Source organism: Stenella coeruleoalba (genome assembly GCF_951394435.1).
Source record: "Stenella coeruleoalba genome assembly, chromosome: 10".
NCBI classification, from domain to species: domain Eukaryota; kingdom Metazoa; phylum Chordata; class Mammalia; order Artiodactyla; family Delphinidae; genus Stenella; species Stenella coeruleoalba.
In genome coordinates this window covers 12,856,014-12,871,861 of record NC_137156.1, presented here as the reverse complement: position 1 = coordinate 12,871,861, position 15,848 = coordinate 12,856,014, and the positions used below count along the sequence as shown (strand labels likewise).

The 15,848-nt window shown below is 40.2% G+C and overlaps 1 protein-coding gene across 14 annotated transcripts in view; it reads left to right on the top strand.

The window, feature by feature from the left end:
- ATXN1 (ataxin 1) overlaps positions 1-15,848 on the top strand; it is a 520,605-nt gene that overhangs the window by 172,684 nt on the left and 332,073 nt on the right. Inside the window, exon 1 of one of the 14 annotated variants that reach the window (XM_079935500.1) lies at positions 3,577-10,499. The exons of the other annotated variants lie outside the window; for them this stretch is intronic. The gene's annotated coding sequence lies outside the window, so the exon portion shown is untranslated. Of the gene's footprint in view, positions 1-3,576; positions 10,500-15,848 lie in introns of those variants that run through there. 14 annotated transcript variants of the gene reach the window in all.

The following is a 15,848-nucleotide window of genomic DNA, read 5'->3' as shown; positions in this document are numbered from 1 at the left end:
GCTCCGTGGTATGGTAAAGTTCAGTTTGCTCACATGGTGTCTCCTTTTTCAGCCAGGGTTAATTCTTAAACTGGAGGGGATGAGTAAGAGAGAGAGTTGGCATTAATTGCTTCATCAACTGCTCTTGTGAGTCATCTCCTGCTTGTCTTATTAATTCAACTGGAAGGAGGAGTAACGTTATCTCTGGTTCCAAGGCCGGCTTCAGTTAACTAGGATACTCCCTCAGAGGGACTCTTGCTCATAGTTTCATTCACTTATTAAAGGAATGAATAGATTGTGAATCTCATTATCCTAGCATGTGTATATGTAAATACATAAATAGGAACATGTGACCTCTTGATGTTTATCAGTGATCAGATGCCACAGGCAGGATGTTAGCCCTGGATTATATTGAAGGTAATTGATTTAAAAAAAGAAAAGAAAGGGATGTGTTCAGGTTGATACCTTCCCCGAATTCCCCTCTCCTTGTTTCCCATTTGATTAACAGAGGTGTCGAGGGAAGAAGGGGACAATTTCCAAATAAAATTGCCTTTAGTTCTTTTTGGAGTTAAACACAGTAGCTGGATTATTTTGAAACACAGTTGTACGTCTGTTATTTTCTACTACTTACGTTCAGCTCACTCGTGTCTTCCTGTTTGGCTTGTACCTCCCCCTTCTGACTCAGTCTTGATTTCTCTTCTCACTCGACCAGACCACTGTTCTTCCTCTGCCTTTGACTTTTTCTTACTTGGTCTCCCTTGAACGGCCTTTTTCACTGAAGCATGTCTCATTTCGCTTTTCCCTGACGAAGAATATGGTTTATTCCCAGGCAGACACTCTAGATGGAAAGCACATCTTTCTCTTCACTACTAAATTCATTTTTATTCAGGAAGAGTTTACATACAGTGAAATGCACACATCTTAAATGTACAGTTCAATGAATTTTGATAACTGGATACGTCTGTGTAGCCAGCACCCTACTTGAGATGTAGGGCATGCCCGTCACCCCAGAGAGAGTCTCTATTTCTCCTGCCTGTTAATTCCCATCCCCCCATACTCAACCACCGCTCTGATTTCTTTCACCATGGATGAGTTTGGTCTGTTCTTGAACTTCATACAAACGGAGTCATTCAGTAGGTACCTTTGTTGTATCTGCCTCCTTTTGTTTAACTATCCTTTTTGAGATTCACCGAGCTGTTGCATGTATCAGTTCACTGTTTAAAAAAAAAAAAATCTGACTAGTAGTCCACCATGTGTGTGTGTGTACTACAGTTTATTCACCCACTTGTTCATGGACATTTGGGTTGTTTCCACGTTTTGACGATTATGAAGAAAGCAGCTGTAAATACTCTTGTGCAAGTCTTTGTGGACATATATTTTCATTTCTCTTTGGAGTGGAATTACTGGGACATAGGGAAGGTGTGTAACTTTATAAGAACCTGACTGTTTTCTAACGTGGTTGTAGCATTTTACGCTCCCTCCACAAGTATAAGAAAGTTCCAGTTACTCCATAACCTCACCAGCATTTGGGCCCCTCATTCTTTTTAATTTTAGCTATTCTAGTTGTTCAATGAAGTAGTATCACATGGTTTTAATTGCATTTCCTGATGACTAATGATGTCGATGTCTTTTTATGTGCTTGTTGGCCATTTATATATCTTCTTTTTTGTAGTTTCTGTTCAAGTTCCTTGACAATTTTTTAAACTGGGCTGGTTGCCTTTTTTTGATGTGTGAGATCTTTCTATATTCTGAATAGAAGTTTTTTGCCAGATGTATGTATTACAACATTTTTTCCCAGTGTTTCGGCTTATCTTTGTATTTCTTTTTAACTGTGTTTTTGGGTAAGCAGTTTTTAATTCTAATGAAGTCTAACTTATTTTTTTAAGATAAATATTTTTTTCTGTGTCTTTATGGAGGTTTGGCCTACCCTCTGGTTACTGAGATGTTCTCCTAAGTTTTCTCCCAGAAGCTTTTTAGGTTAGCCTTAATATTTAAACCTTTGACCTGTCTCAAATTAGTTTTAATGTATGGTGTGAGGCAGAGGTCAAGGTTCAATTTTTTTCGTAGATTTATTGAAATCTGTGAAATAATGATTGAAAAGATTTTCTTGCCTCATCAGATTGCCTTAGTGTCTTTGTCAAAAATCAGCTGACTATATTTATTCTGTTTCAAGACTGTTTTATTCCATTGATCTTCATGCTAAACTTATGTCAATACCATACTGACTCGATTCAAGTAGCTTCATGGTAAGTCAGGTGTTGTGAGTTCTCTAACTTTATTCTTGTTTTTCAAGATTGTTTTGGGTGTTCCAGATCCTTTAGAGCTCCATACACATTTTAGAATTGACTTGTAATTCTTTAAAAAGCCTTTTAGAATTTGTTTGGATTGCATTGAATTATGAGGGATCAATTTAAGGAAAATAAATATATTAACAATATTGAGACTTCCAATTCGAAAACATAGTGTATCTCTCTGTCCTTTTGTTTATTAATTTGTTTCAGTAGTGGCTCCCTATTTTTGGTGCAGAGGCATTGCATGTCTTTTGTAAAGTGTAACTGTATTTTATGGGTTTTTTTTTGATACTGCTATACATTTAATTTTTTAGAATTTCGTTTTCAAGTTGTTTGATGTTTAGATAAGGAAATACAATTGATTTTTGTGCATTGACCTTGTCTGTGGACTGCTAACTTCACTTATTAGTGAGGGGAGATATAACCATGCCTTGTCCCTTACGTTATGGGGAAAGAATTGACTCTTTTACCATTAAGTGTGATGTTAACTATAACTTTTTCATAGTTGCTCTTTATTGGATTGAGGAAGTTTCCTTCTATTTCTAGTTTTCTTAGAGATGTTTGTTTGTTTTTATCAGCAATGGATTTTGAATTTTGTACTGTTCTCTTTCTGCCTCTAATAAGATATCATATAGTTTTTTTCCTCTATCTGGTAAATTACATTGATTGATTTTAAACTTTAAAGCAACCTTGAGTTCCTGGGGTAAAAACAAGTTATCATTATGTATTATTCTTTTTACCTCTTACTGAATTTTTTTTTGGTTGATATTAAGTATTTTTACAACTATGCCCATTAAGAATTGTCTTTAATTTTCTTCCCTTGTGTAGTATCTGCTGGCTTTTGGTATTGGCGTTATGCTGCTCTTATAAAATGTGTGATGGAGTGTTCCTGTTTGCACTATTTTCTGAAAGAACTTCTGTAAAATTTTATTTCTTTTAAAAATAATTGGTGAAATTCAATAGTTGAAAACATTTGGGCCTGGAGTTTTCTTTGTGCAAAGATTCTAAAAGCATTTAATTTAATTAAAAAATACCATACAGCAAAATGTTCTTTTTTGGTTACTGTTCTGAGTTTTAACGCATGTGTAGCATTGCATAATTGTCACCATAATCAGGATACAGAACAGTTATATCGCTGTGTGCAGAGGATTTTGATAATGAATTCAATTTTTCTTAACAGATAGACTATTCAGATTTTTTTGGGTTTTTTTTTTTTGGTTATGTTTTGGTAAATTATGTTTCTATTTTTTTGAAGAAATTGTTTATTTCATCTAAGTTATTGGCATATAGTTGTAATATTTATTATCTGTTCATTATCTGTAGGCTCTGTAGCGATATCGCCTTTTCCATTATTAATGTTATTTTGTTTTCTTGTTTTTGTGATTAGTCTTGCTACGAGTTAAAGAACAAACTGTTGCTGATTTTCTGTTTCACTGATTTCTGCTCTTATGTTTATTATTTCTTTCTTAGTTCTTACTTCGGGTATAATTTGCTCTCCTTTTTGTAGATCACTGATTTGAAATATTTATTCTTTTCTTTTCCTAGGTGCACAGGTGCATACATTTCTAGGATTATATCTTCCTAATGAATTATATGTTCTTAATGAGTACCCTTTAATTTTTATGAAATTGTTCTTTAGCTCTGGTAATTCTCCTTGTCTACAAGTCTGTGATATGGGTATGGCCATAAGAGCTGTAGCCTGTTCAGGCTGCAGCCAAGGATTTGGGGTGAATCCTCACGTTTCAGCTGCACCACACAGATTTTGATATATATTACTTTTATTGTTACTTAACTCAGTATTTAGTTATTTCTATTTTATTTCCTCCCCAGGTTGTTTAATAGTTAAGTATTTTAATTCCCAGAAATATGGGGGATTTTTTAAGCTTTCCTTTTTTTGTTGATTGCTAAATACATTTTTGATTTACCTGTTTTTTGGCATAGTTGTTGCCTTAAAATTTTGAGGCCATTATGTTAGATGCATATATTTTCATGATCATAAAATCTTTATTGATTTTTCCTTTTGCTGGTATATAATATCTCTCATGGTCATTTGTAATGCTTTTTACCTTGCATTCCATTTGTCTGATATTAAAAGTACTATCCTAGATTTTGTTTTTATCTTCTTTTTTATAATCCCTTATTTTAATTTTGTTTTATACTTTCACTTTTAAATGGGTTGCTGTTTTTTTCCCCTACGTATTGTGTATAGTTTAAATGCAATATTAGTCTCTGTTATTTAGTTAGTGACTTTACACCCAATTTTACTTGTTTTAAGTATTTTTATTAAGACTTTTTAGTCTTGCTTAATGTTTTCGAATGCCATTTCTTTTTGGTTTTTTTTTTTTTTAAACTGCTTTCCTTCCTTCCTTTGGATAGATTGAATTTTCTTTTGCTGGTTTTAGAAGAATACATTTTATTTTATTCTTATAGTGTCTAGCTTTATCTTAACGTAAACCTAGTTATCTCTAAGACTTATCAATAATTTCCCTGCTCCCCAGATCACTCCCTAATTCATAACCATTAGATCTTTCCTGTCTCAGGAAAGATCCTGAGACCTAACTACCTTCTTTCCTCCAAGAGTTTCCCTAAATACTTATGTTAGTTAACGGGCATAACTCTGAGATGATTCAACCTCCAGCCCGTGCAACTTCCCCATCTTGTTTGGAACCGGAAGTAACTGATACTTTCAGCAAGTTCATTGTTCTGGCAAAGTGGAGGATTGAATTGAAGGGGGTGACACTGGAGACAGAGATACCACCTGGGATCTACTGCACTAGTCCCGGAGAGTTTCAGAGGTTGCAAGTGAAGACAGTGGCCGTCAGAGTGGGAGGACTGTGGAACGGTCAGTAGGTCTTGACACATGTGAGAGAAAGAGAAGGTGATGGTGCTAAGCATGAATGGCAAATATATTAAATTCCTTTAATTTTTTTTTACCCTATCACCTTCTTGAATTCTAGTTGCATGAATTTTTTATCAGGGTTTTGTTGGCAGGGTTAAATGAGGCAAAACATAAAAGACATGGCATATATCCTGGTATAGAAATGATAATTTAGAAAAAATTGAAGAGTTAAAAAAATGCTAACTTCCACATTTCTGTCTAAGATGACTGACTGTATGAATGGGCATAGGGAGGCTCAGGTGACCTAGGAGGAACAAGTGTTTTGCTTTTTTGGTTTGGGTTTTTGCTCTTTTTCCTGCAGTGGGCAGGGGGAAATGTACTTATGTTATTTCTTTTTTTTTTTTTTTTTTTGCGGTACGCTGGCCTCTCACTGTTGTGGCCTCTCCCGTTGCAGAGCGCAGGCTCAGCGGCCATGGCTCACGGGCCCAGCCGCTCCGCGGCATGTGGGATCTTCCCGGACCGGGGCACGAACCCGTGTCCCCTGCATCGGCAGGCGGACTCTCAACCACTGCGCCACCAGGGAAGCCCCTTATGTTATTTCTTATTATTTTAAATTTGGGTCACCAATGGGACATCTAGGTAGCAGATAATTGAATATATAAGCTTAGAGCTGATACGAGAGAGGGATTTGAGAGTAGTCAGTAAAACTATAGGGGATCTTCCAGGAGGAGGTGATAGGGTCAGAAAGAGTAGAGATCCTTGAAAAAAAACATTGATAGCATGGATTTGGAGGATGGAAGATCCATCAGAGAAAATCAGGGGGACTGGGTTCTTAACCCAGTTCTGACACTAACTCTTTACTTAACCTTTTGAAAAGCACTTAATCCTTTCAGGGGCTTCTCTTTCTTTTGAGCCCTTTCCTCTCTCTCCCTCCCTCCTCTCCATTCTTCATTAATTCAACAAATATTTCTTGAATCCCTATTATATGTCAAATTCTGCTCTAGGTCCTGAGGTTAAAGCATCAGATAAGATATGGGCTTTGGCCTCTGGTGCTGAGAGCAGGCAACAGATTCAACGATTTTTCTGTTAAGCATTGTGATGCGTGTATGTTACAGAACCACAGAGAAGGGGCATCTAAATCGGATTCAGGGGCGGAAAGAGGGAGTCCGAGGCTTTCGGGACACATGTCCATCAAACTAAGCTTTTCAGAATGCGAAGTAGTTTAGACAAGTAACCTAGACAGCGTGTACAAAAAGGGACAATAAAGTGCAGAATGGTATACAGGTGGGCTGAAGAAGCAGCTGAAGCGAGGCTGGCCTGACAGCATTGGAGAGGTTCAAGGTCTAGAGCAGGAGGGACCTGGTGTGCCAAACCCGGGAGTTTTGGGTTTTATCTGGAATGGAATGCAGACCCACTGAAAGACTGGAAACAGGGATGTGAAAAATCAGGTGTGTGTTTTAGAAATCCCATTCTTCTTGTGCTGGGCATTTGGTGTGATAAGGACCCAGGCGGTGAGCAGGGAGCCCAGAGGAGAAATAGTTACAGAAACTCAGGTGACAGAGGAATGTTTACTCAACAACCATGAAGCACCTGCTCCATGGTCATCCCTGGCCTGTGTGCCGGGGATCCCGCCTGGACCTGGGCAGACAGGTCCCTGGTTCTCAGGGAGCTTGTAGTGACGATGGAAAGAGTGGGCAGAGTGGAGAGATGTAAATGAGGCGGCAGCACCCGGAGGATTTGGTGACTCATTAGACGTTGGAGGTGAGTGAGAGGGTGGAGCTTCTGGTTGGGATAACTGGATGGGCTACCACTCCCTCTGGTGGGGGACCCAGCAGAGCTCAGCAGGGCCTGCAGGTAAACGTGTCTGGCACATAGTTGTATAAACAGGTCTAGACCTCCAGAGGGGCCTCTGCAGCTTACTTGGCTACTAAATGAAAGACGTGAACTAGGTGTTTAACATACTTGATTTTGTTCGGTTCCATGATTCAATTTCAGTCTGTCTGTTACAGTTGCTTCGCTAAGAACCAGACTTCTTTACATATCTCCCGTAACTTAGTATGGGGCTGGGTAAAACGGATGGTTTCTTAGTTGTTTTGATCTGGGATCCAGTACCATTGATTTCATTACTCAGCCTCCTGTCCCTTTACCTTTCTAGTCCTGGAGTGAGCTCACTACCTGGATTTTGGCTTGTTATGTAAATTGCTGCGGGCAGTGGTCATCATGTTCATGAGTGCTTCAGCTTGTAGGGATTTGAGGATGATTTGGTCCAATCTGTGCATTTGACAGACAAGAGAATAAGCCTGGGGAGGTCGCGAGGCTTCCAAAGTACGAGTAGGGCTGGGATTAGGTCTCTCAGTTCACTGGTCTCTTTGGCACTGCCTGCTCCCCCACCCCCTTTTCTTAGTTCACACTGGAGTGCTTACAGAGCAAGGCAGAAATGTTTTTAGGTGTATATTTGTGAACAAGTTTGGAAATGACTGAGCCTGTGTATGTAACTTGGAGACTTTTGTAAAGCTTGTCGAGAAGCATTGGATTACTCTGGCTCTGATGCAGGGAGATGGTGTCCTCGGGTGTCACCCTTGGATTCAAGCAGCTCCCTTTGCCTGCTCGCCTGCTTTGAGGTGCCCTCCAAAGGCTGCCTGTAAGGCATCGTTTGACCCCAGGTAGAGAATTGCATTGCACTGCCGCTTCAAAGAAAAAGTAAAAAGAAGTGCAGAAACGACCGCACTGAGTGTGGGAAGCACTTCTTGTTGGTAAGAGTTTCAAGTGTTAGAGAAGGGATGTGTTGAAAGGACATTTACTTTCATCAGCTCAGAGCATCTGTTTTTTATTCTTTAAAAAGAAGCAACACCTCAAATTATGGCAGTCCCTAGGCAAGTAAGCACTTGAGATTTTGATCTGTACAGATTCTTCGATGGCGTGCCTTGCAGGACCTTGAAGTAGTGATTTGTAGCCCTTGACTGATTCTGTAGAATGACAGCCGGTTTTGGTGGGGAAGGGGAGAGAGAGGCAGCGATGGCTAAGGAACTGCTTTGTAAAACGGCAGATAAGCCATTTCTCTCAGATGTGGGTAGAAGTGGAAACTGGGCTTAGCAGACCCTGGAGAACAAATTAAAGGAGATAGGAAATGAAAATTCAACTCCGTGTTTTTTTTATTTTTAACTCGGTGCCCACCTCCAAAACATTCCTGCAGTGTAGGCTCCATCGTAATTTCTCCCCTCTTTTATACAGAATTATATTTTTTTATTGTGGCAAAACATACATAGCATAAAACTTGCCATGTTAACCATTTTTAATGTGCAAAATTCAGTGACATTAAGTGCACGCGCAATGTTGTATGTCACCCCTATCCTATCGTTGTAATTTTTATTTTAGGCTACAGTTTCCCAAATAAAGAAGATTGAGAAGTAGGGAAGCATCACCCTTAACCCCACGGTGCAGCATAACCACGGTTAGAATTAAGATGTTCATCTCCACCTCTCTTTTTCTCATTCATATGGTTTTGTTCAAGCCTAGTTGCAATTTTGTTCATAGAGGTTATAAAGAGAATTTTCGAGTTGTTGGGAAATTTAAAGATGGTTCACTCAATTCCCCCCATTTTTTTTAGATTAGGAAACGAGTGGCTACAGGGGACAGTGGCTTGCATAGCTGGACAGTGGCCGAGCTGGGTCTGGTGTCCAGGTGCTCTGTCCCCTGAATCCCCTGCATTGGCCTGGTTTGTCTTTAGTTTCAAAATTATTATAAAAAATTCATTTGTGGTTTATTTTTAGGGTAATCTCTCTCTCTCTCTCTCTCTCTCTCTCTCTCTCTCTCTCTCTCTCTCTCTCTCCTTTTTCTGTGTGGTTTCTGTGTCTGGATTTTTTTAAAATGGTGTCTTCAAACAGGAATTTGTTTTAAACAAGAAAATCACAACATTCACGCCATTCCCAGGGCTTATCACCCACGACCGAGACACTGACATCCACTCCCTTGTTGCCTCTGTTCAGAAATTGCTGTATCCAGGATGTTACCTCCTTTTTTGTTTTTTCCCCATTTTGTTTTGCTGATTGCAGTAAAATCAAAGTTTAAAGGTGATAGTCATTTTCCCAAGCTGAGATTTTTTTTTTTAGCCGGTTTCTTTTCCTTATTAAGATCTGTTTTCCACTTTGAATTGGGTGAAAACTCAGGAAGCAGAGCCTTGCAGCTAAAAACAGAGTGTCTGCTAACCACTTTACCCCCTCAGGGCTGGCCTGCCTGTATGATCCCTTTCAGTCCTCTCCAGCTTCTAAATTCCTATCAGGGAGTCGTTTGGGCCTCCTCTGGCCCACGTTGGAGGTCTGTGGGAGGTGTTCACGGAGCTGGAGGGGAGAAGCTGGGGTATATTGTTTGGGTCGGCCATGGCAACCGCCGCAGTCAAAGGAACAGGACTAGTTTTGTGCTGCTCTGTAAATGGCCAGGATTCAGCCATTATCTCTCGACTTCTGCTCGGCACCAGACAATCTGATCTCCTGGTAAGCTTAAACTTGGCTCTCTTCTCCTGCCCTTCTTTGATCACATCCTCAGCCAGGAATGGACGTGGGGAGGGAGTCCAGAACACGGCGAGATGTGTACCCAGCAGAAACATAATGACCACAGAGGCAGAACAGGGAGTGTGTTCTCGTCTGTACCCCAGATACAGAGAAGTCCATTCCCAGATCCTTGCCAGCACTTCCTCTTAAAGGGTTGGGCACCTCCAAAGAGCCTGTGCAAATCACCAGCTGGACCAGCAGGAGGGAGCAGTCCTAGGGAAAGTCAGGGAAGACCCCAGCATGTGTATAGTTAGGGAAGCCGAAATGCACGACCTGCCTGCCACATGTGTTTCATGAACATGTAATTGGAGAAGAGAGTGAGAATCACAGAGTAAGTCTGCATCGCTTAATAATAGCTTATTTTTCCTTGGCTCAGAATAGCTTTTCTCTTCATTCAGCAGATCATTTTAGGTGTCATTCAGTGTATTTTAAGCAGTGTGTTTCATCCTGAGCAGATGAAGAATTTTTACTTTTTTTTTAACTCATCACTGTGTTGCTTCCTCTTCCTCGGAAGTGTACACATGTATGGTTTTTAACGCTGATGAGTAAAATCTAGGTGGTCAAGTCCTAAAGTCTGAATGTGTTTCTGCTAAGGGGCACCGTGGATTCTTATTCAGAATCAGGCGAGTCTGACATTTCACTTGGGGAAGTCTAAGGAAGTTGGTGAGGGCTTCTGTTAATAAAAACAAGTGTCTCTTTTTCTGCTTATCACCTTTCAGTATCTGCTGGGCTGGCTCGCTCAGTGTGGTCTGGCTTAGCTCTCCCTGGAAGTCACATTGTGCTTGAGAGCTCTTTTACTATGACCCACAAACAGTCTTCAGACTTCACCCTAAGGAGCCAAAGGTAAAAGCCATGAATAAACAGTGCAGCAGCATCTCCCATTTCTGAATTCAACCCTCCCTGAAAGCCACTTGGAATCTGCCTCTGAATTCAGTGAGATGTGTTCGTTTTCCTTCTGCTCTCCTATCCTCACCTCCTCCTAACCTACTGCGTTCCACTCCCCTTTTATTTTTATTCATTTCATGGTCTCTGACAGGGAAATAGTTACTCAATTTGTCAAAGGCTGGGTGGTGAGGTCACAGCTTCTGAGATTAGCCTGTAATTTGTAACAGTTTCAGACGGTTGACAGCAAGATTTTGCTTGCTTGTTTCTGCGCTGTTTTTATTGGTCTTTTCAATGCGGTTTAGGAGTAATGGAGAAGTTTCTTTCTGCGGGGGGAGCTACTGAACCCTGGGACACAACAGATAAGCGAACACAGATGAACTTCAGCAGGCTCGTCACATTTCTTGTCCGGTGGTGAACTGAACGTTGCACAAAAGAGAATGAAAACGGGGCTTTTTCTGGAAGTCAAGATCAGATATTAATTTCTGGACAGACTTGGTGTTGCATGGGTTAAATTTTTAAAAATTCTTACCTGGTTGTGTTTTCTTGACCTGTTGGAGCTCTTCTGCCTTTTAAAAACCTTTAGCTTCATTGAAAAGGCAGGCCATGTTAAACACTGTATTTTATTTTATTGAATTGGAAGGACAGTCATAGAATCTGAATTTTAGGGCTGAAAGGGCCTTAATCTAACCTCATGTTCTGATTTCACAGGTGAGAAATCTGAGGCGTAGTGAGGTTAAATTAGACTAACCCTACAGCACACAGCTTGTGTGTATTTAAACTGGGACTGAAAAAACCAGCTCTCCAGAGACACCTAGATGAGTGTTTTTTCTTCATTGGACACAGTTTTTTAGCTTCAGTTAGGATTTTTTTTTTATTGAGATTAGTTTTAAAATGGGTTGGCCTTGAATATTTATTATTTTAACTTAATTGAAATATATGTACTTACCGTATAATGGGGAAAGTGTATATACATATGTTGAATAGGTTTTAATGATTTCAAGTGTACCATAGCTACTAGTTGTTTTAATCCTCTCTAGAAGAAGGTTTATTTGTTTAAGAAAAGCCCAGTGTTGTGTTAAGCATAGACTTGGAACAATGAAGCGTCACCTCCTAGGTACTGGGAGTGAGAGTGGGAGGGGTAGTGAGTGGTGGTCCTGTAGGCAGCACAAACACATTTCTGTTCTAGCCTCCCACACGTGAGCACAGTAATTTATCCATGAAGTCCTTCTTCAGTGGGACTCACTAGGGATAGAGTGATGTGTTGAAACTTGAAGGTTCTAGGCGCTGCTTAAAGAAATAATGAACATAGTCAATTTGCAGTGCAGGTGAAAAGTTAATCACTGAGAGGTGGAACTGGTTGCCACTTTTTTGTTTGTTGGTTGGTTTTTTTCTCTTAATCATCATTCTTTAGAATTTTTAAAATTGAGGTATAGTTGATGTACAATATTGTATAATTTTCAGGTGTACAACATAGTGAATTTTTAAAGGTTATACTCCAAAAGGTTATACTTTTTTTTCCCCCCTCGTTACCTCTGTAGCATCATCTCTTGCTGTGCCTTTGGAATGGATGATTGGGATGGGCAAGTCCGCTCTCCTGGTGCTCCTAGCAGTCGAGAAGCATTGTGGGTGAGATGTGCGTGCAGGGTGGCCCTCCAAACTCAGGAAGGGACCTCATTCTCTTCCTTGGGCAAAGCTTCCCAGGGCCTGGTGGGTCGCTTCCTAGTGGGTTGGGCTGTTTGGTGAGAACGGTACCCATTGGCTATCAGGACTTGATTATTTATTTGTACTTAGGTGCCGTGAGGAGACTTAGTTTATGTTGTTTAATCCATGCTTAGCTTTGTTAGAAGTGGGTTAAAAATTCAGAAGGAAGCAATGTTTGGTCCCTTTGGGGAGGCACAGGTTGGTCCTTTCTCTGGAGAGGGCAGCACCACATGAGTAAATTAAAAACATTTGAAGCTAACTAAACAATCTGGTGTCACAGGACCACTAGCCTAGGGGTCATGTGGCCAAGGTCCCAACAAAAAGTGAGGTACAGAAGAAAACAAATCAATCCTAGGCTCATTCCTTTACTAACTGAAAAACCTATAGCAAATTATGGAATATTTTGGAACCTCAGTTTTCTTCACCTGTAAAATGGGTATAATAATTCCTGACTCATTTGTGCCTTGTGAGGATGAAATCTGTTGACATCTGTGAACACCTACACAGTATCTGTACTATCAGTGGTGGAGATCTGTAAATACAGGGTTTTTCCCCCACTATTTTTACTTAATATCTCTCTACCTTGGTTCATCAACTGTAAAAAGATGCTTCACTAGATGATAATTAGGTTCTATTTTGGCTCTTTAAAAAAAAAACAATAAATTATCTTCTTGATAACAACCAGAAAAAAAAAAAAATGAGGATTAAGCCCAGTGAGAGTTTGTCTCTTTTATGAGGGATTTGGGGAGTGGTGGGCAACTACAGGGGAAAAAATTACAGAAAAAAAGAATTTTAAACTAATAAGGACCTACTGTATACCACAGGGAACTCTACTCAATACTTTGTAATGGCCTGTATGGGAATAGACTCGAAAAAAGAGTGGATATATGTATACCACATTCACTTTGCTGTACACCTGAAACTAACACAACATTGTAAATCAACTATACCCCAATAAAAATTTTAAAAAATAAAGAATTTTAAAAAGGGAAAAATATTAGGCTTAGCTTTCCAGAGATCACCCCCCCCCCCAAATTTAAGTGCAAAGAAGCAGCTAATAAAAGCTCTAAAGTGCTTTTAGTACAGAAACAGAATGGAAGAAGTGTTGTTAAAGAGGTGAATAAACAGCTGTATTCTAAATAGCATCTCAATAACTGGGATTTGAAGGGAATAGAAGGCCTGAGAAGGGTCTTCAAGGAGTCTGAGGGTGAAAAAGTAAACAGATATTTAAGGAAGTGGAGATTGTGACAATTTGGTAATAACGGATTTACTTGCTCTTAGAATTACTTTGTGCTTAATACTTAATAATACAGTCTTCCCTTGGGGGATTGGTTCCGGGACCCCTCAAGAGTAACAAAATCTGAGGATGCTCAAATCCTATCAACCTGCTATTGCTTGAACCCGTGGATATGGACGCTTGGACCATATGCTAATAATATGCTAAGGAATTCTCCTGATTTATAATCTAAAGCAAAATTATCTAATGTATGTGCTGCAATTGAAATCCACTTAAAATAAAATGCATTGGTAGGTGTAATGGCTCCCCATTCTCCACCCTGCTGGGGTGTTTCCACTTAAATAGTGCCAACACCACCATTTTAAAGTGCAGGGCAGCGTCCTAGAGGATTAAAGAAGCCTTGCCAGCATTTCCCTAAAACTCTTACTGATGGAAGTATCGTACCCACATAACAAGGGCGTTTAAGAGAGAGATGAGCTGAGAAAATACTGCACTAAAAGTGTCCCTAGTTTTTTCCTCCCTTTAGCTTTTAGAGTCAAAACTACCTTTTTCTTGAAAATGAGAAGGGGAGAAAACCCTTTTTCCATTATTCCTGTGAGAGATGTTTCAAGACTCTCTGGGTCCGCCTAAACCTAGGGGCTTCGTGACAGCTGGACCTCTGACCAAGATAGGTCCGAAAGTAAATTTCTTTCTTTCCTTCAGATGTTCCTCTCCAGAAGAGAAGGCAAGCCCATTACTTCTTTAGAGTTTCTTAATGATTATTCACTTTTGTTCTTACTTCATGTTTCTCTAGTAAAGATTTAAATATTTAATTTTGTGTACTCCTGGAATTAACTGCTTTCAAATAGACTATTGACTCAGAATATTTAAATACATCAAGCGCTGACTTTGTTAGAAGGAAAAAAAAAAAAACCTCAACATTTTCAGGCAGTAATCAATGTGAAATGCAGAAGTTTCCTCAATAGAGTACAGTAGAATGAACGTAATGTAACTTTTTTTCTTAGAGATTTATTGTCATTTCTCTGAAGTTATTACACTGGTAAAGTAGAGGCATGCATGAGGCCCCGGAAGCTCATAATTCTTCTTGATGCCATGGCCTCTGTCTTATCCACTTTTCTTGGTTGTCATGTCTTAAAGCTCCTTTCATTTGCCTGTATCTGATCTGTTGTAAACTTACGGGAAACTAGATAAGAAAGCTTATAAAATTACTGGGCTGGATTGTATACCCTAATCCTAACCCCTGACTCTTTCCAGCTATTCAGTTTGGCCCAAGGCAGTCCTGGCCATGTTCTGGGTGGCAGAGGCTGTGAGTGTGCATGACATTTAAAAAAATTAGTTACGGCCCAAATGGGCATTGGATAAAATAATAAAAATAAGTACAGTCACTTCTCTTGCTTAAGCCACTTACGATTCAAGACAAAGCTACTATTAAGACATCTTATAGGACTTCATTGTGTACTGCACGGTATACGTGGAGGCCTGTTAGGTATAGACCAGGAGCTTCAGAAGAAGTCTCAGTGCCGGCGGGGCCCAGAGCTCTGGATTTGTCCCACGTGCCTGGCTGGGCATGGGGTACGTAGGTAAACACCTGAGAAACTGGTGACTTAGAGAAACCCATGGCATTTCCCTTCAGCCCCTGTGATCCCAGGAAGCAGAGGAGAGGTGGTGATCTGAATAGCATGGGTTTGCTGGCACTGCCACTTGTGCTTCTAGTCAGCTCCTTTTAGCTGAGGGAGGAGCAGCTGTGGAGTTTTACGTACACACCAAAATACTTACTCGGCTCATAAGATAGGTAAGAAGGCACAGTGATAATTTATATACCTTGTGGGGTTTTTCTTAGGCGTATTTTCCCCTTAAGTAAAAACAGTAGTTTATAAATGGATCCTTTTCAGAAAGATTGTAAGTCTGACTTTTGGAACTCATAGAAACAGTGTATAGATAGCTGGGCCCCAGGTAAGTCCACAGAGTCCCACGATGGCCCTAGGACCAGGGCCATCACAGTCTCCAAGGAGCCTTGGTGCCGAGGAGCCCCTTCAGCTGGCGGTGCATGGTTATACAAGAGTGGCCATCATGGTTTGTAGGATAACAGTGAAAAGTGTGAGTAGAAGCAGGTCATTATTTAACTGATAAAATGAGTGAAACTAGCAAAGGGCCTGAGGGGAAGTGAACTCACTTACTGAAGTGGGTCCAGCGGGCCCAACTAAGAACAGGAAGGAAGTTAAGGTAAGGAGAGTTGGACTCCACTTGGGGAATAACGTTCTAACATCAGGACTGCCTAAAAATAGAACAAGCTGATTGAAGAGGTAATGAGACCTCCATCAGTGGAGATGTTCAAGCAGAGATGGGAGGACCTCCTGAATTCTCCAGAA